At 39.8% G+C, this 26571-nt stretch overlaps 1 pseudogene across 1 annotated transcript in view; it reads left to right on the plus strand.

Annotated features, from left to right (window-relative positions):
• Positions 1-16589, plus strand: part of LOC308101179 (phosphorylase b kinase regulatory subunit alpha, skeletal muscle isoform-like) — a 33858-nt pseudogene extending 17269 nt beyond the window's left edge. Inside the window, exons 13-27 of the transcript XR_013934994.1 lie at positions 811-945; positions 2127-2236; positions 2814-2958; positions 3229-3302; positions 3958-4121; positions 4992-5156; positions 6344-6441; positions 6738-6883; positions 7270-7423; positions 7583-7741; positions 8559-8688; positions 9811-9910; positions 11350-11465; positions 13585-13620; positions 15710-16589. The product of XR_013934994.1 is annotated as a phosphorylase b kinase regulatory subunit alpha, skeletal muscle isoform-like (transcript). The remainder of the gene's footprint in view (positions 1-810; positions 946-2126; positions 2237-2813; positions 2959-3228; positions 3303-3957; positions 4122-4991; positions 5157-6343; positions 6442-6737; positions 6884-7269; positions 7424-7582; positions 7742-8558; positions 8689-9810; positions 9911-11349; positions 11466-13584; positions 13621-15709) is intronic.
• The last annotated feature ends 9982 nt before the right edge of the window (positions 16590-26571 follow it).

A 26571-nucleotide genomic window follows, 5' to 3' on the forward strand; every position in this document is an offset into this window, starting at 1 on the left:
ACAAATAAAACTAGACTGAAATCAAACTAAAAACTAAAAAAACGAAATAAAAATCTTAAAGTAATGAGTATTGTAAAACTATAATAACTCTGCTAGTGACTAAGCTGAATAGTTTGAAAGACTCTTTGCACAAAGTCAGTATGCAACAATATGTATGTATGAACCTATGTGTGTGTGTGTGTGTGTGTGTGTGTGTGTGTGTGGGGTGGGGGGACTTCCTGTTTTCTCACGCTCATTGTTTTTCTCTTTTCTTTCTTTCTCGGTAATAACACCTATCTCTTCCTCTCTTTTTCACACAATAGGTTTTCTCTCTTTCTCATGACTCTCTTCCTCAGTTTTTCACACATTCTCTCCTTTCTTCTCTCTACCTCTTGGTCTAATTTGGTTCTCAGATTAACATTTAGGCTACTATTAAATCAAGTAATAATGTATACTATGTCCAGGGGGCTGAAACCACACAGGCACGACGGTTTAAGTAATTATTTCTGGCAATGAAAGATAGAATGTTTAAATAGCCTATTGTGTCGAACATTATTAACTTTTTATTTATGAAGGGTGGGTTGACTAAATGCAAACATGCATGTCATTTTAGGGACATAATAGGTACCAGTTTCACCAACGTGTGTGTGTGTGTGTGTGTGTGTGTGTGTGTGTGTGTGTGTGTGTGTGTGTGTGTGTGTGTGTGTGTGTGTGTGTGTGTGTGTGTGTGTGTGTGTGTGTGTGTGTGTGTGTGTGTGTGTGTGTGTGTGTGTGTGTGTGTGTGTGTGTGCGCGCGCGCGCGCCTAACAAGTTCCATCTCTGTCTGTGCAGTGTCCATCCTGGCCGAGAATGAGGAGATCAAAGAGCTGCTGTTGCAGAACGGCATCGAGGTGGAGACGGTAGCTGACATCCACTCTATACACGTCCAGCCTTCCAAAGTCCTGAGCCACATCTACGCCAGGCTGGGTAAAAACCTGGAACTGTTTCTATGTGTCTTTAGGAGGCCTGCCTGTCACAATTATTACATAATCGCATCATCGTCTCCATGTTGAAAAATGTTCATACCGTTTCAAAACATTTTCCAAAAATAGCAGAAATAGTAGATCTACAAGCTTACCCAGCTATTCCCACTATTTTTATTAGATATATCACTAATTTATTTGTATGTTGTTTAAGTTATTTGTCATAACTGCCCTGTGAAAATTGTGATTACAAGCCTAAAAAACAAAACAGAAATTTAAATTGTATTCATACGTTCCAATGTTCAATGCCAAAACACAATTAAATCGTTAAGCGCAATTATTTGTGTCAACTTAAATTTATTTAGACTTTTTTTTGTTTTTGCTACTGTACCAGCACCTTTCTGCTTTGAATTTCTATGGTAAACTGTCTTCCTTCTCCCCATCCCTCCTTCTCTTTGTCCTTCGCCCCACCCTCCATCTCTCCATCCCTTCCTGCATGCACTGTACGTGTTCTTTCCACTATATTTTTATTCTCTCTAACCCTACTTTTACATTATCTTAGACCGGGAACGCATCTGTGTCATTTTAGATTTCTTTGACTATTAGTAGATCTGCTATTTTAGATTTTTTGGGGCAAATCTTTGAATATATATATATATTTTTTAACTCAAATCTTTGCTTCTGGAGGGTCCCTGGAACAACATATTTTGAGATGGGGGTCTGCGGCCAAATACATTTCATTTTGGGGGTCCTTGACATGAAAAAGTTTGAGAACCACTGATTATAGCAAAATAAGTTTTTTCCAAAAACTATTAGGATTTAGAAGACATTTGTAGAATCCCCAGAAGCAAATATTTTAGTTTAAAAAAATAGTTATATATATATATATTCAAAGATTTGCAAAAATGTTCACGATTTTTCCAAAAATAGCAGATCTACAAGCTCATATGAGCTTGTATATCTGCTATTTTTTAATAGCCAAAGAAATCTATAAAATGACACAGATGCGTTCCCAGTCTTAATGGGTTAACTGCAATAGTGAGAGCCTGCACAAGCAATAATTTCACCCGCTTTTACCTTGTAACCTTGATGTGACAATAAAGATTGATTGATCTAGTGAGTGAGTGAGTGAGTGAGTGAGTGAGTGATTGATCAATCAATGACTCAATCTGTCTCTCTCCTCAGGTCGTAACCAGAGGCTGGGTCTGACAGGTCGGCCCTACAGGAGAATGGGAGTTCTGGGAACCGCCAAGTTCTACATGATCAGAAACAATGTGTTCGCGTTCACACCACAGGTAAACAAAGTCGCCATCATCTGTACTCAACAGAACAACCAACTCCCTATCAATAAGAAGGAGTAAACATATTGGCAATGTGACGCTTTATCCATTGAACAAACAATAGTCTGGAGCCTCAGTAGCCTTGTACCTCCTCCTCATGCTGAGCACCAGCCTGGTCACATGTTGCTGTGTGGGCTGGCATTCCATTCCTTCCATCCAGCAAAGGTCAGCCAACGTGGTTGTATTTATTAGACTACTCTAAACCCGTAGACTAGAGCATGACCCAGCAGCCAGTCAGGTGACAATAGGGTCGATGCCACCAGGACCATTTTTGCCTTGAGAACACCCACACAATCAGCTGTGCTGTTCATCTCACAAATCCACGATCTTTACAACTGGTAACAACAGTTAACAGGGACAACAAAGATATGATAAAAAAAAACACACTTTTACAAACTTTTTTGGGGGGAATTTAGGATATTAAAATATAGCATTATGATACAATGCTATACATTCTATTCTATACATACCAAAATGGAACAACCGTTCCTTGCCTGTCTAATCAATCACCAGCAATTGTACTTGTGTTCAGTTCATAGATCACCATCAGTTCTACTTGGCGTTGGACAACAGGATGATCGTTGAGATGCTGAGGACAGATCTGTCCTACCTGTCATCAAGATGGAGGTTGACTGGACGACCCACCGTCACCTTCCCCATATCACAGACCATGCTGAGTGAGTACACACACACACACACACACACACACACACACACACACACACACACACACACACACACACACACACACACACACACACACACACACACACACACACACACGTATATGCACACACACACACACACACACACACACACACACACACACACACACACACACACACACAGATTCATGTCACTTCTTTTTCAATAGTCGATTAGTAAGTTAAAACGCTTACAAATTAATTGAGTCAATTGATGAGTTTTTGATTGTGTGTGCATACCAGCGGAGGACCATTCAGATCTGGACCCTGCAGTCTTGGCCACAGAAACTCCAGGATGGATACTTTGGAGGAGCGAGGTGAGGTTTATTCTCAGACAATAATATGGACTGTTAATAACATCAGTTAAACCAGACATAGAGTCTAATGACGCTGTGGCCTGCCCAAACGTTACCTATTTATTATGGTAAGTTACTATGTGTGCAGCACAAATCACAATCACTCTACAGGCTGTCTGCTGGTGTTCTTGCCCTATTGTGGTGATGGTCTATGCTGCATTTGACCAAATAGAGATCTTCTTTATAAATACTTCACCAATAAGAACAAAGGTTCTTCACAACAACAATAATGGTGTGTTAAGATGCATAGACTTTCAGCTGGGACCCAACTTTGACACCCTTCATAAGTTCCACTTTTGCGTAACCCGCTTTTCAGGCATTCACAGTCAAAAGTGGTTAGTTTCATGACATCATGCGTGTAGCAGCATAAGCTGTGATTGGTCTACTGTTGAGGGGATAGACATGCATACTACATACATACTAGATAACTTGTATAACAGCAATGCTGTATAATAAATAAAATAAATCAGGTATTTGATTATGCATGATCTTTGCTAAAAAATTTACAGATTAACAAAAAGCTTTTGTTTCAGAGATTTTTTTTAAATTATGTTTCATAATGTCTTTCTTCTTCATTCATGCCTTATTTGTCTTCTTCAACCGCTTCTCTCCCCAGGATCCAGACGGGGAAGCTGTCAGAGTTCCTGACCACTTCCTGTTTCGCTCACCTCAGCTTCCTGGATAGCAGGTCCTCTTCCAGCCACCACCACGGCGAGGATGAAGATTCCAGTATTGGTGACTTTTCCCCGACTAACATGCCTGAAATACGGTTTGACGACGGTAAGAGAGGTGGATGGATGGATGGATGAAAGGAAGGATATGGATGGGTGCTATTTAACTATAGTTGTAGACAAACCCCTTATGCCAGTTGAATGCCACCTCTCACTAAGTTCAAACATAGCCTAGTTATAGCATAAATAAACTACTTAATGGCATAAATATTTAAAGTATCGCTAAGTAATAACTAAATATTTACGCAAGCCCCGAAGCAGCACTGACATCTACTTATAATGGTAGACCGCTTTGAGTACATCAATGAATTCATGAATTATTGAATCAAACAAACAACCCCATCCTTGTCAACCCTCTTAAAGAGGTAACTTTATATAACATCCATTATGTATGATGGTTTTCCAAGAAAGACACATCCACAAAAGTGTGTAGGGCAAGTGCACTGGGTTGCACTAGCCCTGTGTGAGCACACCACGGATTGTTTAGACTTCAACGTGGTATGTGTCGAAAAGTTAGTAGTTTGTTTGAACCTCGTCATTAAAGAATTTAAGTGAATCGAGTGCCTCTGTTCTTTGGGTTCAGTCATTAAGAAGTAGTTTACAGATGAAATCAGTATTCATTGGATTAGATGATTCAAATGTCATTTTATGTGACATTACATTACGAACAGTCTACGCACTACTAGCTGAGTTATGCCATAAATAGTTGTGGTGCAACATAATTTAGTAACTCACTAGTTACAAACTAACTAGTAGCTACTAAGCCTGTAGTAGGGACTTACTTACTAACTTAACGACTGAAGTTACGTTCAGCTGGTCCAACCCTGCCTAGGAGAGGGATGTAGTGAGGTGGCCTTACTGTACGTTTCTCATATTCTCTCTCTCTCTTCTCTCTCCCACCATCCCTCCATCCCTCCAGAATCAGATGACCTGGCCCAGTACTTGGACCAGCTGATGGCGCACGCTGCTCCCAGGAAACACAGTCCTAAGGTGGCTTCAGGACTGGGCCGGTTCAGGGCTGCTGCCACCAAGACCAAAGAGATGGTTTCTCTGATGAAAACGGCCCACGAACTCGACGTTCACAGTGAGGGATAAGTCCGCCACATTATTACACCATGACTGTATTCACAGGAGGCAGTGGACTTTCGCTGCCCGTGTTCTAATAAATCGTTGAGGTTTAATGCATTGGCTATAGGGAGGGGTGACAGCTGAAAGCAAAACAAAAGCAAAGCGTCAAAGTTGAGAGAAGTCCAACTCTGACACTTCACGACAGAGCGGCAAGCCAATCAGTAGCGCTTTGTGCTCTGAACATACATGACCACAGAAAAAGAACTGTATGGAAGTTACAACAACAACAAAGAATTTGCAGTTGTAGAAATTAATTAAGATTGGGCAACTACATGGCCTATTCCTTACCTAAAACGTATAAATAGTTTACAAACAAGCTGTGAGAGATGAGGACTGAGTGTATCCTCCTCCCTGTCTGTGAGCTACCCAGGCGGGCACAGCTGTTCGCTTTGATCCACTCGGACCAGCAAAGCTCTTACTGTAGCACATTTCTCACTTATTTACGAGGGTGTCACTCATAACCTCCAACACGCCCAGCTTATTGTATTTTATGAACGTCCGCACTACAGGCGGCTGCTGCAGCTGCCGGTGTGAATTCAGCTTGAGAAACTATCTCGTAGGAGATTGGGTGACACAATTTGGTTTGTGGTTACATCTAAGGCATCTAGGGTTCCCAAACTGGGGATCGGGAGGGTCCCCAAGTAGTTTTGGAGGGTCCCCAGATCATTAGCTTAATGTGCAGCATTGTTTTCTCACTCAACAGTAAACAAACCAGCATACAGTATATGTGTATACAATACAGTGTGTCTGCACATTTCTAAAGTTACAATTTAATGACTTTTAAGACCTTACCAAATTGGCCAAATTGTCAAATATTACGTAAGAAATAGGCAAACATTGTGAAAATAGCCGATCTACAAGCTCACAACGCCTCGCAGTGCGAGGTTGGTTGGTTTATGTATTCTCAGTGAACTCAGTGATTATCAACTGTTTTAATTTCAATGATCCACAGTTGACACACATTCAACATTAGGCCACATTTATATGTTTTTTGTTTGTTTGTTTGTATTTCATATCTGTGACCCCTATCTACTATCTTGAGAGCCGGGTGGATGGATGGATTTCTCTCATTATTTTTGTCATTCTTTCTCTCCCTCCATCTCTCTCTCTCTCTCTCTCTCTCTCTCTCTCCATCTCTCTCAGATGTGAACATGTACCTGCCAAACAGGTTGTTTGTCCGTACTCGCCACTCTTCGCTCAGCCTCAATCTGGCGGATCCCACTATACCACAAGAGAGCCAGGTGTGTGTGTGTGTGTGTGGGTTTGGGCTGGGATCGGAGTGAAGTGGTACCCAAATTTGGTGATAAGCAATGTCATCATTGTGTGTGTGTGTGTGTGTGTGTGTGTGTGTGTGTGTGTGTGTGTGTGTGTGTTTGTGTGTGTGCACTCGCTCATACTTTATGTGTATTGTTGTACAACAACAAAGTATAAAATAGCTTAAGTGGTCATTCTCAGTGCTGTGATGTGTACTCATTTGAGGTTAAAGTGAAATGTAATCTATGTTAATGCCATATTATCATTCTGGTGTCTCCTGCAGGCTTGTCCAGTAGTGATCTCCACAGACAGTGACATACCCAAAGATGCCAGTGGAGCCATAGACTACAAGGCCCTGGTTCAGCTGCTGAAGGACACACATAGTCTGCAGGACCAGGCTGACATACTCTACATTCTCTTCAAGGACAAGTCAGTCAGCTTTTCCATAATTGTGCCACTAACAGTTATTGACATAATGCAAATTTTTCTGAAGCCAAAAAGACATAAAGGGCAAGACTAAAGGGCTGTCCTCACCAAGAATGATAACTATAACAGTAACTAATATGAATATAGCATTTAAAATGGTTCTAAGGAGTCCACACCACAACTATAATGGAAGTTTTAGGATCACTTTCAGAGTGACTTGATGAACAATAGAAACAGACAATCAAAATCACTCCCTATGTACAGGGTGTCACAGTCAACACGTCACTCATGTTCAACATGTTGACCGTATGTTATCGTTGATCAGTGTGTATGCTCATTGCTCACTTGACACTGTGTGTGTGCGCGTGTGTGTGTGTGTGTGTGCGCAGGGGAATGGACTGGGACACATGTCTGCATGGTAATGGCTCTACGGTGCGTTCTCTGCTGACTGACCTGTATGAGAAGGCAGGAGAGCTCAAACAGTGGGGTCTCATCAGAATGATCTCTGGCATGCTGAGGAAGAAGGTGGAAGAGCTAGACTGGGTACGTAAAACACACACACACACACACACACACACACACACATACACACAGGCACATAATTCAGTTAAATTCACACAAAGTCTCATTTGTATTTTTGCAGATCATGATTTTATGTAATATTTCCAGAGCTCTTTGTCATTAGCTGTGGTCTCTTCCTAGGCGTGTTCTGATCTGCTGGCCCACCAGAAGCACCTGACGGTGGGTCTGCCTCCAGAGCCCAGAGAGAAGACCATCACCGCCCCCATCCCTCCTGACCAGCTGGTCAAACTCATAGACGAAGCCAGCGAGAACAACATAACGATAGCTATACTCACGCAGGTGGGTCACTCACTGATACAGAGGGACCGTTTCAGGCTATATAAAAACAACTGACACTGGCTTCCAGGCATGTGCAGGTGTAAAGTACTAGTTTTTTGCTACTGCACTAGTAGTCTCTCGTGGCCAGAGAACTATTCCACAATCTCTGAATGCTATGTATAGTCTGGAACTACACCTCCCAAAATCCGAACATGGAAACTGGCATCTGTTTGTCATTTCCCGTTCATATATTTTAAAATATCTTTACATTTTTTTTACATTTCTGATAAGCAGCAAGCTATATGCTTAGATAATTGTGTTTTATATTAGGATACATTTGTGGGAGGCAACAGTCTGGCCACACGTCTTACAGGTTGTAGGACAGTATCATTAAAACTGCAATCTGTCATTTTTTTGGTAAGAATAAAGCAAATCTGTATGGAGTATGTTAATACAATATAACTGGAGGTGGTCTCCCAACTCTTCCTCTGAGACACCTACTGGTTGACAAGAGGTATTGCATGCGTATTGTCGAGCTCAAACTTTTATTGCTAAAAACTTCAGGACTCTCGGGGGAAGGGGGGTACTTGGGTTTAAACGTGAAAGTTACCTGTAGCAGCATTAATAGCAAAAAGAAATAAACTAAATTAAATTAATCATCCACCTACTTTCCACATTCACATCTCTGTCATTCTTATACTGTCTTTTCTCTCTTCCATCCGTCTGTCTGTCTGTCTGTCTGTCTGTCTGTCTGTCTGTCTGTCTGTCTGTCTGTCTGTCTGTCTGTCTGTCTGTCTGTCTGTCTGTCTGTCTGTCTGTCTGTCTGTCCGTCCGTTAGGAGATCATGGTGTTCCTGGCCATGAACATCCGGACTCAGCCCAGCCTGTTCGGTGAGATGATGAGACTGAGGATTGGACTCATCATCCAGGTCATGACCACCGAGCTGGCCCAGTCACTCAACTGCTCTGGTAAGGACACATGGACTGGCGATGAAGATCACACAGCAGAGAGTGACTCTGGGCTGTTTTCAGACTGGCTTCAAACCACATTCCTAAGTGGTTTGAAATGCAATTTAAATCTGATATCTAAAGATGTGTCCGTCTGGACACTCGGACACTGAGGCCAGGTTTATAGTTAGCCGTACGACGGCGTCGCTTCCCAAAAATAGCGGATCCACAAGCTCACCACGCGAGCGACATTGTCGTACTACGGTGTACATCAGCGGTGGGCAACTTTGATGATGAGTGAGATGATCCACACTCACTCCAGAGGGCCACATGGCATATACTGTCTCTCCGTATTTTAACCTTTTTCGCCATTCTATGTCACACAAAAGTAGCAAAAATAACCGATCTACCAGCTCAAAACACGTCACAGTGCGACACGTTTTGAGCTTGTAGATCGGCTATTTTTGAATTGGAAGCCAGATTTTTTTTTTGCTATTTTTGAATTGAAATCCTGAAAAGTAACGTTTTTATTTAATTTCAAATGCATTTAGTTATACTTATGTTAACTTTATGAACTTAAATACAAATACATTGGACATACAAAGACAATAGAATTGTAATACTAGTCATTAACCTACTAATGTAGACTGAAGTAATGTAATTAAAGCGGGTCATGTTTGCATGTTTGGAATTGTAACAGCTGAAATCAATCAAATGTATCAGTATTCCGATATTAACCTGCGGGCCGCATTAAGTGAAGTTGGGCTGCGAGTTGTCCATGTATGGTGTCACTGTACATGAAGCATTACACAGCAACCAGTGCAGACAAATCCGATCTGATCCCTTGCAAATAGCAGTGTGGGCATGAAGAGCAGATATGAGAAACATGCATTGGCCTGCAGTCTGAACAGAGCGTGAGAATTGATGGTAACACGTTGAACGTGTGCGTGGGTCTTATAACCACTGTCTTGCTCTCTTTTTCACACATTCTCTCCATCTTTCTCATTTTCTCACTCTGTCCTCCTCTCTTTTTCACACTCGTGTGTGTGTGTGTGTGTGTGTGTGTGTGTGTGTGTGTGTGTGTGTGTGTGTGTGTGTGTGTGTGTGTGTGTGTGTGTGTGTGTGTGTGTGTGTGTGTAACAGGAGAGGAGGCGACAGAGTTTGATGAGTCTCAGTCCGTCGGAGTTGAAGAATCTTCTTCATCACATCCTCAGTGGGAAAGAGTTTGGTGTGCAGAAGAGTGGTCAGTCATCCAATAACAATTACAGCCAATCACATTCTAGCAGTGGTGGAAAAACTATTCACATTGTTTACTCAAGTAAAAGTATCAATACTGCAATGTAGAAATACTCTGTTACAAGTAAAAGTCTGGAATTCTAAATGTACTTGAGTAAAAGTACAAAAGTATTGGTACCAAAATGTACGTAAAGTACCAAAAGTAGAAAGTACTCATTATGCAACTCATTGTCCGTTTCACAAAAGTATCAAATGTATAAAAAAATCATTTGGAAATAGCTTGTATGTCGGCTATTTTCAAATGGCCATAGGGTTGAAATGGTTAATGTATGTTTTTGTAATAATAATCAAAATCTACAAAGTAACTAGTAACTAAAGTTTTCAAATAATTGTAGTGGAGCAAAAGTACAATATTTGCCTTTGAGATGTAGTGGAGTAGAATTAAAAGTATTGAAAATTGGAAATACTCCAGTAAAGTAAAAAATACCTCAAAAGTTTAAGTAATAAGTGCAGTACTTGAGTAAATGTTTTTAGTTACTTTACACCACTGCATTTTAGTCTCCTACAACATTACCAATAACATTCCAGTCTCATACAAAATAACCAGATCCAATGAAAAAGTCTGACATTATCCAATGAAATGTGATACTTTGTGTCACATTAATTCTGTGCTTTTCATTACACGTTTTAATAATGCTAAAGCAGCAAGAGAACTGCCAGCACTCTCAGAAATGTCCTTCTAGATACTTTTGCCCTTCAGGTAAATCCTTTTTGAAGGCGAGTAGCTGAGGTTTGCCTGTGCCTAGCTCTGAATAAAAGTGCCCGAACGACATTTCTGTGAGTGCTGGCAGTTCTTTAGCTCATATTGAACTCTTTTGAGCCATGCACCCAGTAAACAGTGGATCACTGGCACTGAGCTGTCCTCCCATTGTTTCCGCATTCATACTAAAGACAACAGCTCACTCACTTTCAAAGTGTCTCACTAAGAGGAATCTCCATCTTGTGGTGAAAGCTGGAATATACTTCTTCTGGTGTAGAAAAAAGTGTAAAATGTTTCACTACGTATTTCAAGGTATAAAAATAGCCTTTAAACATAAAAAAAATAGAATGTGACCATACATTTGTACACTAATCTTCTAAGCATTTGAATTGTGTTTTTATGCCAATAGCAGACAAAGCAGATGACAAAGACAAAGTGAAGAAACCTGACATTTAGATCTTTGGTACGGTTTATATTCACTTTTGGACAGTTAACTTTGTATTTTTATAGTTCTGGGACGGTGGTGAAAATGTTAATCTGGAGCCCTGTGAACATCACAGCCAACTATACTTTTGGCTGCGTTTCTTGTTATTTACTTATTAACCCAAATTGTATGAGTAATTTATTATCTATTAGTCCTGAACCAGATGTGTTTAAATGTGTTTTTGTTTTTTCCCCCCCTGCAGTTCGAGAGATTGATACTGGCGTCAGTTCTTCCCTCTCCATCCATCAGATCGGCCACGCTGGAGCCACCAAGAGTGAGAGAGCTGGCTTCAGCAAACTGAAAAGTGACATGAAACTGGTAAGGACTGGTTCATGCATGCGTGTGCCGTGTGTGTGCGTATGTCGGGTGGTGATGCTTTGTTTCCTGTTTAAATGTTTCACGCTCATTCTTTACCTCTTTTTGTGTTCTTTTAACCACTCTGTCTTCCTCTCTGTCTCACACATTCTCTGCATCTTTCTCATAATGTCTCTGTCTTCCTCTCTGTTTCACACGTGTGTGTGTGTGTGTGTGTGTGTGTGTGTGTGTGTGTGTGTGTGTGTGTGTGTGTGTGTGTGTGTGTGTGTGTGTGTGTGTGTGTGTGTGTGTGTGTGTGTGTGTGTGTGTGTGTGTGTGTGTGTCAACGTGGGTGGCTTGGTGAGTGGGTGGCTTGGTGAGTGGGTGCACACACACCAGTTGTCACTACACTAGAGCTATGGCTGGGCAATTAATCGAAGATATATCGAAACCGACATTCAGAACCAATAGGTTGATCCAATAATCGATTATTTTTGGTAATATGTTTTTTATTCTTATATATCAATGAATCAACATGAAAACATTTCAATATATTTTTGTAATCGATTAAATTGATTACTCTGATTAACCCTTTAAGCCCTATATTATACTTGTCCAAAGGTGACTTGCATAAATTGTGAAAATAACTACAAGCTCACAAAGCATCGCGATGCAACAATTTGTGAGCTTGTAGATCGGCTATTTTAGCTATTAATTATTTGTTGCGATGCGATATTGCCCAGCCCTAACTAGAGCTACTGAATGCTTTTCTACTGCCACCGTGACACACAGAGACTGTAACCTCACTCATCCTTACTGTCAAACGGACCTCTCTTTGCAGCTGGAACAAAGATTGTCTCTGCCGGATATCAGAAAGGTGACAAGACAATGCAATGAGGAGGAACAACTAGAGTATTAGATATAGTGCATGCACTTATCAACAGTATTACAGATCATTTCAAATTAAGGAAATGAATCGGTCGATTGATGAGAGTAATCGGTGAACCCCACAGACTATGCTGTTGGTGGTGATATCCTACTATATAGAATCCTTCCAAAATTGATCTGTCTGCATCCCTTTGTCTCCTCAATGGGTTTGCCAATCAATATGAAATTGCATGTGAGCATTGAGCATTGGCATAGGTAGGGAGTGACGAAGCAATTTCCCCCAATTTTAACCCATTAAGACCTGAGGCAGATTCTACAAATGTCTTCTTCTAACCGTTTTCTGAAAAACCCATGTTGCTACAGTATATCAGTGTTTCTCAAACTTTTTCATGTCAAGGACCTCCCAAAATTATGTGTATTTGGTCGCGGAGCCCCATCTCAAAATATTTTGTTCCAGGGACCCCCAGAAGCAAAGATTTGAGTTAAGAATGTTATAATATAAAATATGTTAAAATATGTATTTTCAAAGATTTGCACAAATGTTCATGATTTTCAAAAAACTTCAGATCTACAAGCTCATAGCGCGGCACGAATATGAGCTTGTATAGCTGCTATTTTTGAATTGCCAACGTATAAAATATGGTTAAAGCGCATACACAGATGCTTTCCTGGTTTTAATGGGTTAAGCTGTTGATTAGCATTTTTGGAAAGTCCCCAGAAATCTGCACGTAGTCGGGGCAAACACATACCTGGGTATGGACTAGTTCATGAATTAAAAAGTGAATGGGGTAGTGTCTGGGTGTTAATTCACCCTGGATGTAAACCTTGTTCTAATTCTGATTAAATGATCTACATGGGTGATGGCTTGCAAAGTTATACAGTATGTAATATACAGTATTGTGCCAACACATTACTATGATTCTAAGAGGATAGTTGTGTGAAGTTGTAAATGAATGTGCTTTTCCATTGCAGATGGAACATAAGTTGTCTTTGACGAACCTCTTTAAGGTGATAATGAGGCTCTGAAACACGAATATTGAAGGGAAAAGAACTAGAGATTATTAGAGGCAGATTATGAGGCATTAGTGGAGGAGCCTAGCCTGGTAAACCCTCCCTCCGGAAATCTCAATTCCATTTCATTTCACTCCTGAAATGAAATGGAATTGAGATTTCCGGAGGGAGGGTTTACCAGGCTAGGAGGAGCCTACAATAGATGTAAATACAGGCTGTAACTGGATGTGTCTCTCTGTTGCAGATGGAACACAGGCTGTCTTTGACAGACACTGTTAAGGTGATGACGATGTTGTTAGTTGTTGATTTGCTTCATTCATTAAACAGCTCTGCAATCATATATTTTGTATTGAAAATGAATGTGGACCTATTAGAGGTCTTCAGTCACCTGAGGTTATGAGATGATTATTCATTCTACTTGTCAGTATAGTGAATGGTCAGACTGGTAGTGATGAAGCACTCGGGTGGCTGCCCACCACCGTTCAAATCCACCGTGGTGCGTCCGGCTGTGTCAAGCGTCTGTACGAACACAATTGGCCCGTGTTCAGGGAGGGTGATAATTGTCACTGTACTGGGGCGGCAGTGGCTCAGGGGTAGAGTGGCCGGGTAGAGTGAACTGGAAACCGCAAGGTTCCCAGTTCGATCCCGGGCTGGGGGGCTCCCCCAGATTTAGTGTCGAAGTGTCCTTGAGCAAGACGCTGAACCCCTAATTGCTCCCGATGAGCAGGTTGGTGCCTTGCATGATTTCCTCCGCCATCGGTGTATGAATGTGTGTGTGAATGGGTGAATGTAATGCACAATCTATGTAAAGTGCTTTGGACAAAAGCGCTATATAAACGCACCATTTACCATTTATACAACAGCAGTGACAACACACAAAATGTGTGTGGGCAGAAATTAATTGGCATGACGTCTAAATTGGGGAGAAAAAGGGGGGTTAAAAGCACACAAGAAAAAGTGGGAAAAAATACAGATAGTGCTGGGTAGCCTGGGATCAATACCTTTTTTCGGGTTTATGATCTGGTTGGGAGCGGAAACTAACCCTACGTCACCAGGCGCGTCATCCGCGTCATCAGGCGGAACCCGCAAGCCTCACCCTCCGGTCACTCCGGCCGCGATCAAGGGCATTGTAATAAGGCCTACCTAATAAAATCCTTGATGGGGCGTAGTTTAGCTTATTTTTAAAATACCAAATAGATATAAATGTGAGTGTACTTTCCAGAGACTATTTAGCGTCTGTCTAACTTTGTTATCCCACGGGGAAATTCTATTCCATTTAAATAGGGATTGGGGAAACAAATAGGGGGAACCAAAACAAGTAGCCTAGACCGGATCACACAGGCAATACCAGGCTTTCCTCCGAGGTGGAAAGACTGGTGATGCCAGGTTACTTTCTCTGTCAAACTGTCCTACATACAGTAGTATTATCATGTGTACCTATGCTGCTCTCTAGTGGATGAAACGCGTCATTGAACATAAACCATCAGACTGTTGTGTGTGATGATATTAAACTCTGGGCCCTATTTTCGCCGGTGCCTTACCTATTATTCCTAAACTTCTTTGCCATTTTTTACTATTTTTAAAACATTTTCAAATAGTTCAACTAGCCGATCTACATTGACACATTGTGAGCTTGTAGATTGGCTATTTGAACTATTTGAAAATGTTTTTAAAAATAGTAAAGAATGGCAAAGAAGTTAAGGAATAATGGGTAAAGGCACCGGCGAAAATAGGGCCCACAGTGTTCTCTGACGAATAAAAACCAATACCACATATAAATAAAATGAAAATGGCAGAATAAAAATAATAAACAGGCATAAACAATACAGGGTAAACCGGACGAAACAAATGGCTGCTGCATGGAAGCTGTTTTACACCCTAAACGTAATGTTATGATGAAGATGATTATGATTGCAGTTATTGTTTTAGTCATATACATATCGTTGCTGTCGGGCAGAAACCTCAATATTTCAACTATTTGTGTTTTTCTTTTGTAAATTCCTGGTAATTATTAAAAAAGAAGTTAAGTGTGTCTGTGGGTTTTATAAAAATGTAACCAATGAAAAGTATTAACAAGAGTTTGTGACTAAATATTAACTACATTGGATCCATTGGAATTCTCTTATTCTTTATGGTTTTGGACATACAAGGTTTCCACCCGACAGCGACAATATATTATATTATCTGTACAGTACATTTACTACAGCGTAGATATGCAAGAGGCTAACCATCTATAAGAGGGTCTGTGTGTGTGTGTCTGTGTGTCCGGCGCTAATCTCACAAACTGCTTTTCACATAATGTTTTATACTTTGTGAAATGCATATCTTGTTATAGCTAATTCCTTTTTTCTCGTTTTTGTTTTGTTCAGGCACTGCGACAGACACCTAACAACTACCTGTCAAGGACCTGGTGGAACCCTGTGTTCAACTTCCTGGAGAGGAACGTCCAGACGAGCGTTCCCGTGGTCTTCTCCTGGCCCGTGTCACTGCCTCACTGCTGTACGCAGAGATACAGCATGGTGGAGGGAGGCAGAGACGAATGACGGCACGTTAACGAGGGAGGAAGGGGGTGTGGCCAAATTATGCTCCATCGCATGAGGGGGGGTGTCGCTAGCCGAAAGATCGTAGAAATCGCAGATCTACAAGCTCAGAAGCCATTGCTGTCCACAACGTGTTGTGAGCTCGCAGACCTGCTTTTTTCGATGCTGTTGCACAATAAACGCTGTTGCACAATAAATCACGCCGCATAGCTGGATGATCGGAGATCTCCGCCAAAGCCTTTAGTGACATCCAAGTTCATTGTAGGGGCTAGAACTGGGTGGAAGCAATTAAGAGGTTTAAAAAAGTTATATGATGGTTTTCAAAGCAGTGGGCGTAGGTTTCAAGATTCAGTGTATTTACACGAGTGCATTGGAATTCTTGAGCATAGCTCCCTGACTCGGCTTAAAAAATAAATGTACAGAAAAAAAGAGGCAAGACAGAAAATACATCCTACAATAGTAAAATATCTAAAGAAATAAAATACTGTACTGTAAATTTCAATTCAGTTTCAGTATTGTTCTAGACCCAACATTGCGTTTAGATGTCCCCTGTTGTTTTGGTAGGAGGAAATCTCCAATCCTCTGGCTACACAATATAAGCGAGGGAGGGAGGGATTGGAGCGAGAGGGAGAGGGCGGGCGAGGGAGACCGAAACAGTGCCTGTCCTCGATCCAGCCACTAACCTAGCTACCTCCTGAAAAAAACCTCCTGTACACTGTAAGCTAGGAGAGTGGAGAGAGGGAGGAGAACAAAGACAATATGTGGGTACTTTTTGTTTCCGTCCAAACCCGGCCTCCTTAAGCCTGATTTTATACTTGGTCGTACGGCGGCTTCAAGCTGCGAAAAATAAACGATCTATAAGCTCAGAAAGCATGGCAGCGTTGTACGACAGAGCATAAATTAGGCATTTGAGACGGAGGTCTGGGACAGACGACTGATGGATGTATGAAGGGAGGAGAGAAGGATGTAGACATGAGATACAACAGGGTAGGAGACGAGAGGTGACCATGACAAACACCCTTATGTCCGTGTTTGTGTTATCAGCCAATAGAAATCTTCCTCAACTTGTGTGTGTGTGCGTGTGTGTGTGTGCGTGTGTGCGCGTGCACTAAGGGACGAGCGCCCTCACATTCCTGTTCACATCTAAACGTTTACAAACACTGTCCTGCAGAGGCAAAACACTGTCTGTCTTTGCAGAGACAAAAAACACTGCCTGTACGTCCTACAGAGACAGCAACGCTAACTGTGTGTCCTGCAGAGACAAACAACACTTGTCTTTCAGAGACAAACAACACTATCCTGTCCTATAGGGACAAACAACGCTAATCCAATTATTAGGACCAATTCACTGTTCTGCTGTTAAATTGTATATAGTTGTTATGATAGTTGATATATGTCCAGTTATCTGTGTTGAAAGCATGCAAACATGCAAGGTTCTGTCTTCATATGTCTGACATCCTGGGTCTCATGTGAGAATTAATATTGGCCTGGACTTTGTTTTGTTTTGTTTTTGCTTCTTTCCATGACAACATATTTGGCATCCACCTTTAAATGTACCAGAGGTGGATCGTTCTGTAGAAGCTGCATTGGTAATATTTACCTGTGGTTGAACCACAATTGTCCATTGTTTGTTGATGTTAAAATGTCATATTGGACATGAATAACAAACTTGCCATAATCTCATGTTGTTTTTTATAATAAAAAAATACTTATTTTGCACAACTACTTGCGTATGATTCACGAAGAACATCAGTAATATCTGACCTTCTGTTTTCAGGTCAGGTTAGAATCTGTTTAAGTAAAATTGTGTCACTGAGACAGTAACTTGCTCAAAGTAGGGACCTTAAAAATTACATGGTTTAAAAGATTTCAATCTAATCAACTATAGGCTGTTCGATGTTATAATGTACCTGGTCTATACCTATAAACAACAGAGCCTGGACAATGAGTTCATAAATACATTCAAGTTAAAACAAATCTAAAATAGATCTACAAGCTCACAACGCGTCGCAATGCAACCAAAGTCCTATTCCCAAACAGAAAATAGGACTTGATTGGCTAATGCACAGTATGTTTTGTAATAAACTATATCTACAAAGTAACTACAGTAGTAACTAAAGTTGTTAAATAATTTTAGTGGAGTAAAACATACAATATTTGCCTCGTGTGGGTGTGAAAATAATGGAAGTACTCAAGTAGGCCTAACGTAACATTACCTCAAAACTACTTAACTACAATACAAATGTACTTTGTTACTTTCCACCATTGGGTCTCATCTTACTATCTATGTTCAAGACAAGACAAGATGTATATCCTGTTAAAACAGCTATTCAACTTAATACGGTATAAGTTAGTGTAGCAGACCTACTGTTCCATTGACTTGCCTATATGATGTTATTTTTTATTATTATTATCATACTTTATAGTTTATTATGGTTTATTTTCCAATTTTTACTTGAATTCTCTTTAGAATACAAGCTATTAGAATTTAACACACTTTGTTCAATTAAGACAACATCTTTCTCTGTTATTTATTACTTAACACCCGGGGGCACCAACATCCAAAAGGACAGCCTACTGTAAGTCTCCAAAATAAAAACATGAAAACAACGAATTAAGACAAAATTATTAAGGTGGTGTTGTCAGATACTAGAAGCTACCATGAATTCGGGTTATTGGTGGATACTCCCTAGTCCCTAGGTTTTTTTTCAAGGACCCCCAAATGTATTTGGCCGCGGACCACCTTCTGAAAATGTTTTGTGCCGGGGACCCCAGAAGAGAAGATTTGTATTAAGAAATTCTAAAATATTTGAAATTGACTTGCTATATGAGATTGTACATCTGCTATTTTTGAATAGACAAAGTATAAAATATGGTTAAAGTGGTTGAAATTATAGTGATGCTATATTATATATTATTAACACATTTTGCTGGGGACCCCCCAAGGACCCCACCTTTAAAACCAATGCCCTAGAGTAGACTAGCAGCAGCTTCAGGCAGCCTCTTTAAATCCTCAGGCTTTCCCGCCCCCCTCCCTTCCCCTCCCCCCACACCTGCAGGAGAGGAAACAGGTGCTGATACAAACTCCTTTATGTTTGTCATTGAAACGGTGAAATAAACAAGGTATAATGTAACCTTACACAACATGGAAGTACAGTAGAGTTGTCAGTGCTGTCAGGGAGTTAAAACTACTAAACCACATCTTTGACAGCTGAAAGAGAAGTTAATTATCTTCACATGGAACTGCTGGTCGTTTTCTTTCCAAATGGGTGGATATTATTCAGGTGAGCTAAATACAGTTAGCTGCTTAGCAATAGCATTGCCATGCAATACAGCTGATTTTTGTCATTTCACTTTTTGTTATTTTACTTAAAACTAGTCGGGATACAATATTTAGCTTTGTGTTATGTGAATTCAATTGAACATGCAGGGATAAAGCGCTTGTCTTGTGTTGACCAATGAGAGACTTGTGCGTGTGTGTGTGTGAGAAAGGCCATATATGTGTAGGCTATTATTTTTAAATTAACAGGCTAGTAAGGTGCTCTGGTCCTATATAGGCCATACTTCAACATATTGATGTATTTGCCCGTGGACCCTCTCTATTCCACTTATTTTTTTCTTTTTCAAGATTTTTCTTTTTCCAAAATTAGCCGCTCTACAAGCTTTTGTAATTTGTGAATATACATTTCCAAACTTTTCAAAAATAGCCGATCAACAAGCTTACAACGTGTCACATTGCAACATGCTGTCTATTTTAGAATATCTGAAGTATTATAATAGGGTTAAAGTGGTTAAAAACTGGAACCCTGTAAAGGACCCCCGGGCCTAGAGGACCCCTGAAAACCACTTGAGAACCACTGAAAGTAGAGGATCTCATCAGCTGACTGATACTCTGCTGCCATCTAGTGGAAACTGAAGTAGGCTACAGTAGCTCAACAGGCCAATTTCTAACCCAGGGTTCTACTTGTTTGAGTTCACACCTTTATGTCACTAGCCAAAAATAGCTGATCTACAAGCTTATAACGCATCAGTTTGTGAGCTTGTAGATTGGCTAGTTTCACTGAATGTTTGGTCTAGAATAGGGATGCTAAGGTTCATCATGTGGGGATTTCATGTATGGAATGCAAGTCTGAAAAGGTGGGTTTTGAGTGTGGTTTTAAACGTGGTGAGGGTGGGGAGTGAGCAGGGAGTGAGTTCCACAGTGAGGGGTTGCCACCGAGAAGGCCTGAATGACTGAATATAAGATACAAATATTTCACACTGCTTGGTGTTATATTGTCAGAATATTAATAACTATTAAAAACCTGATTAAAATGAGTAGATTTTTATTTAATGTCAATTTACTTTGGTATACCGTTGTCAGATCTCTTGTGTAGAGCTTTAAAATAAAATAAAAAATCTGTCTAATCTCAGCATTATCACTTTCTTTACCGTTATGGCAGTAATTATGACATCATTTACAGTACTAAAAACATAAAATGTAAAATACAATATTCTTGTGAATCTTGTAAAATATTAAAACCATTTTTGAGAAATCTAAAGGATGTGCACACATACATCCCCTGCACTATGTCGTTTTTCTCAGGGTCACATCATTTAGTTTAGAAGATATTGAAAATAGTAATGAATAAATACTATAATAATAATAATAATAATAATAATAAAATAAACATATTGCAGAACACATTGTTGATGGTCCCTATGTACCTCTATGGTTGAATATCTATCCAATATAAACTATCCAATATAAACCAACTGTGTCTCTTGGTAAATTTTTCTTCTTTCTTTCTTTCTTTCTTTCTTTCTTTCTTTCTTTCTTTCTTTCTTTCTATAGTGGCTATAGTATGGCCTATTTAGAAGTCCCTGGATTGGTGCCACATGTTGATCAAGAGGGTATCCCACACCTATACCTACATGGACGTTTACTAAAGAAAGATGCAGGGGAGGAAAGTACTGGCGAGCTAGTCAGATGTATGGAGGATGGAGATGACTGGAGACAACACTACTTGAGAGCTTGTCTGAGGATGACCTAGACCAGAGAGAGGGGCGTCTACAATCATATTAGTCCATGAGATCCATAGTTTGACCCTGGCCATCACTTACACAACTGATGAAGCTATGAAGACATCTCAGGGTAGTGTGTTTTTTTCTTTGCTGCTGTTGCTGCTGATTGTGTTGTATGTGATTCAAGCTGTTGCTGTGTTTTGTCGTCATATTGTGTTCTATCGTTGTGTACTAATGTGATTCAAGCAGGTGTTCTATAGTTGTCATATAGGCCTATTGTGTTGTACTAATGTGATTCAAGTTCTATTGTCATATTAGGACTCAATGATTGGGTGTCAATGAAAAGTTTTCAGTGACTGTTTCTGGCTTCAGAATTGAAGGCTGATGTGAATCTACACTACAGTTTGTCTGGTGTGTTGTGTCTGTTGTTGAAGGTTCTTGTGACATGGTACAGTATGCGTATACTAGGCTGTGTATGTTGTGTTGTTGTTGTTTAAGTTGTGAGTTGTGACAGGGTACAGTATACATACAGTATACTAGGTTGAGAATTGTGACAGGGTGGATGTATTGGTTAATATGATTGGCTTGGTGGCAACACCTCTGTCTATTTAGGGCTTTTCCTTATGGCCATTATCTTTCTTTCTGTCTTTCTTTCTTAGGTAGGAACCTTGTTTTCTTTGCTGCTACTGCTTGTGTTGTATGCTGTGTACTAATGTGATCCATGCTGTTCTATTAGTGTCATAGATATTGTGCTGTATGCTGTGTAGCCTACTAATGTGACTCAATGACTGGGTGGCAATGAGAACAGGTTCTGGAATAGAAAGCTGATGTGAATCTTCATTGTGTCTGTTTTATTTATTTATTTAAAAAAGGATACCCATTTAGCAGATGCCATAGCAATCAGCTAGTCTTACAGGGGTCCAGACCAGAACACTTTGCAAAACACATTGCATAAAAACAACAACATTCAATTACATGAATATACATTGCAATTATGCAAATATACATTAATATAAAAACAGATCAATAAAATAAACACTAGTATGAAAAAAACACAATATAGACACAATATTTTTTTATTTGTTTAACCCTCAAAATACCGGTTGTCTTCTGCATTCCCGTAAATCTGCAAAGTTTTCTTAAATCTATTTTTGACAAATATTAAGTGGCAAATCATTCCAACCAGCTATACATACGTTTTTTTCAATGAGTTAGTCCTTGAGCAAGTATGACCATTACCAAGTCCAATTCTATTCTCCCTCTATATGCTCCCCCTTGGCACTCTTATTAACAGCTTTGAAGGAATATCATATCATTGTTATGCTGATGATACACAATTATATCTCTCATTTAAGCAAAATGATCTCACTAAACTCACAGTCTTGCATGACTGTTTAACCGGTATCAACAAATGGATGGCACAAAACTTTTTACAACTCAACCCAGATAAAACTGAAATCCTCATCATAGGCCCTGAGATTAGCTCAAATGCAATTCGTCTGTCTCTTGGTCCCTTGGCAACTAATGTCAAACAGACTGCAAAGAACCTAGGTGTCTTCTTCGATAATCAAATGAACTTCGAGTTCCATATTAAAAAGGTCACCCAGTCATGCTTCTACCATCTACGCAATATTGCAAAAATAAAATCAATGCTCACTTCTCAAGACCTGGAAAAAATCATGCACGCTTTTGTCTCCTCCCGTCTTGACTATTGCAACGGACTCTATACCACCCTGAGCCATTCATCATTATCCCGACTTCAACTAGTGCAGAATACGGCAGCCAGAATCCTCACTAACACCAACCGCAGAGCACACATAACTCCGGTGTTAGCCGCACTGCACTGGCTACCAATTAGGTCCAGAATAGATTTTACATTTATTTTAACTACTTATAAAGCATTACACGGGCTGGCCCCACCTTATATTTCGGACCTACTGCCCCCTAAGGACAATGTGAGATCCCTCAGGTCCTCTGACAAAGGCCTTCTTAAAATACCTGCGTCCAATCGCAAAACAAAGGGTGACCGGGCTTTTGCAGTGGCTGCTCCCACACTGGCCCTACCATTGGCCCTAAAAAATGCAGAGTCTGTTGAAAGTTTTAAGAGGATGTTAAAAACACATTTGTTCCGTAAGCATTTTTACCCATGAAGTTCTACCTGACTTTCATGGGCAAATTGCTTTGTTTTAATCCTTGTTGTATTGTTTTATTACTCTACCTTTATACTCTGTTGTTAACTTGTTAATTTTGTTTAATCGTGTTCCATTGTACAGCACTTTGTAACCTTGTTTTGAAATGTGCTTTATAAATAAAATTTACTTACTTACTACTTACCAGCAAATCTTGTATTGTGATTGTGTGTGTCACTGCAATAAACTACCTGTTCAAACTAAAATAAAGGCATCTTTGAGTTGTTAATGCAACAGAAAAAAGTGGCCAAGCTTGAGGAAATCCTTTGCTCCATGGTGAGCCATATGACAGACTGGAGTGCATCTTTTCAGTGCTAGTTCTAATAGAGCAGCCTAGAACAAGTCTGCCCTGTTTTGTGCGACCTGCAGTTTTGCTTGATTGATTTTGGATGCAGATGACCAAACTCCTGAGCAATATAGTCCAATTGACACAAAATGTATGATCTATACACTTGACCCAGGATGTCAGCAGGTACATAAGATGAACACTTTCTTGTGACTGCAATGCCTCGATCCATTTTACCAACAATTGTGTTGGTACAGTATACGTATACTAGGCTGTTTATGTTGTGTTGTTGAAGGTAGTGAGTTGTGACAGGGTACAGTATACGTATATATGTACAGTATGTGGATCTTGGTCACTTCAATAGCCTATGTGACTGTGAGTGGTAGAGGTTTTGGCCTCTGACCAGTGCATTTTTCTCCAAAAATAAAAATCAAGCAAACATGTACTAAGGTATGGCAAATATGCCTAAAACGTAGAGTGCCAAAAAGATGTCAAAGTCGGTGATGGAAGGAGTACTCACATCTTTTACTTAAGTAAAAGTATCAATACCGCAATGTATATATACTCTGTTACAAGTCCCGTATTCAAAAGTATCGGCATCAAAATATACTTAAAGTACCAAAAGGAAAAGTACTCATTGTGCAGAATGACCTATTTCACAAGTTAAACATTTATAATTTTTGCGTCGCATCGTGACACATTGTGAGCTTGTAGATCTGCTATTTTCAAATGGTCGAAATATATATGTAGGGCTGAAGTGGTTTTGTAATAATAATCAAAATCTACAAGGAACTAGTAACTACGGTTTTCATATAATTTGGGTGGAGTAAAAGTACAATATTTGCCTCTGAGATGTAGTGGAGTAGAAGTAAAGTTATTGAAAATTGGAAATACTCCAGTAAAGTAAAAATACCTAAAAAATGTACTTATGTACAGTTCTTGTGTACAGTTCTTGAGTAAATGTATGTAGTTACTATCCACTACTGTACTATGGCATGGCAAATAATATTTACCATGCCATAGTACAGTGGTGGATAGAGTCTCTAGACAGACATGTCTAAAACGTAAAGTGCCAAAACAATGTAAAATATAGACAACATTCAGCCACTAGATGTTGCTCTACTCCTCCCCTCTCCACACTACTCTGTGATCCTGAGCTCTGACCTTCTCTTGTGTGTAGAGCGAGTAGTGTTTCACAAGTCAACACCAGTTATGCTCTCCTCATACTTTGGAAATGCATGCAATGCAATTAAGACTAATATCTGCATGAGTTTTAAATAATTTAGAGTGCATTGCATCCTGTGTATACAGTATGTCTTAAAAAAAGAAATTCGAAATTAATGTTTTACATGTAGGCTATATTTACATGTCTAAAAGCTCTAAAACAAAATCACCAAAAATTATAATTTCTGTAATATTCCAGTTATATTTTAATTATAATAATCGCTATTCATAGAACACTTATCAAAACACAATAACATGTATAAAATATAAAGAAATAAAGAAAAGTGAGATATACAACAGGAGAATCAAACAATAACATTTCAAAAGGCCTTTGAATCAAAATGCATTTTAGGGTTAGGTGATAAGTGATTTAAAAGAAAACAGCGATTTATCAAACCTGAGCTCTTCAAGCAGTTTGTTCCAGCGTCGAGGAGCCCTGACAGCAAAGGCACACAAAGATAGCCTGGTAAACCCTCCCTCCGGAAATCTCATTTCTATTTGATTCCAGGAATCAAATAGAAATGAGATTTCCGGAGGGAGGGTTTACCAGGCTAACACAAAGACACTAGTAGGCCTATAGTTAGAATATAAAATAAAACAAACTCGACTCAGGAGATTGTTTCCTGAGGACCAGGCAGGGATGGAAGAAGTACTCTGATTTCTTTTCATTTTTTACTTCAGTAAAAGTAGCAATACCACAATATGGAAATACTATGTTACAAGTAAAATGCCTGTAGCCTATAAAACTTTTACTTGAGTAAAGTATCAAAATATAATGTGATATGATGTTTCAAAACGTGTCAAATGTTTTCAAAAATAACTACAAGCTCACAACCTGTCCCGATTCGACGTTGTGTGAGCTTGTAGATCTGCTATTTTTGAATAGTCAAGGTATAAAATAGGGCTTTAATCAACATATAAACATAACATATAGATAATAGTAATTATGCACTTATGGGTGAACATGTACAGAACATGTACAGAACCCTGTCACTGACATTCACCATGGCAGAGGAAGATAAAAACAATTCTGGATTGACTAGAATTTCTGGCCTGACAGCTAGGATCAGAACTGACTGGGAGGGTGTTTAATCCTTTAAGTTTCCCGTAGGTGTCATTGCTCCTCTTATGACTATATGAGCTCTTTTTCTTTTCTACGTAACTGCTGACTCCTCTCTGTTCAAGTGCTCTGAACACGGTTGAGTAATCACATCCGGGTAGACTACTTGTTGCAACATTAACCACTTAAACTCCAGAATCTTTATTCTGGGGAAACTTTGTCAGGAAATGCTTTTGCGGCTGCGGGCCCCAGGCTCTGGAATATGTTTCCCCTCCCCATTAGATCTGCCCAGTCGATTGGGGCTTTTAAAACCTTACTAAAAACTCACTTATTCTCTCTTGCTTTTAGTCGTATTTCGCTATCCTGCTCTGTCCTAACTCTGCATTGTTTTGTTTCTCTTTTGTTTTTCTTTTGTTTTTGTCCTGTGTATATATTATTTGTTGATGCTTCTGTGTGTCTGAATTACCTTGTTTTAACCATGTTCAGCACTTTGGTCGGCTTTGGGCTGTTGTAAATGTGCTATATAAATAAAGTTTGATTTGATTGATTTGATTTGAGGAAATAGCTGATCGCTTGTCGGTCGGCTATTTTTAGTGAAGATATTTAATGTAGGGCGAAAACAGAAAATACACTAGTAGAGCCCTGAGGGACTCCGCTCAACAACGTATTGGGTTTAAGTGGTTAAAAGGCTAGACTAACAAGACAAGATGTGTCTGAAATCAGCATCCAACAAGTGGTTCCAAACCTTTTCTGGATCAGGGCCCACTTGAAAAGCTCACAAGCGTTCACGGCCCACCCATCTGACCACTGTTAAGTGGTCAGACGGGTGGGACCCGTGCATTTCCAGAGCATGTTCATTTTAATAATCAATCAATCATTTGTGTTTCCCGGCTTGGATCAATGCTTTCAGACGTACTAAAAAGGCCCA

The sequence above is a fragment of the Gymnoscopelus braueri genome, assembly GCF_963280865.1.
Source record: "Gymnoscopelus braueri genome assembly, chromosome: 15".
In the NCBI taxonomy this organism is placed as follows: domain Eukaryota; kingdom Metazoa; phylum Chordata; class Actinopteri; order Myctophiformes; family Myctophidae; genus Gymnoscopelus; species Gymnoscopelus braueri.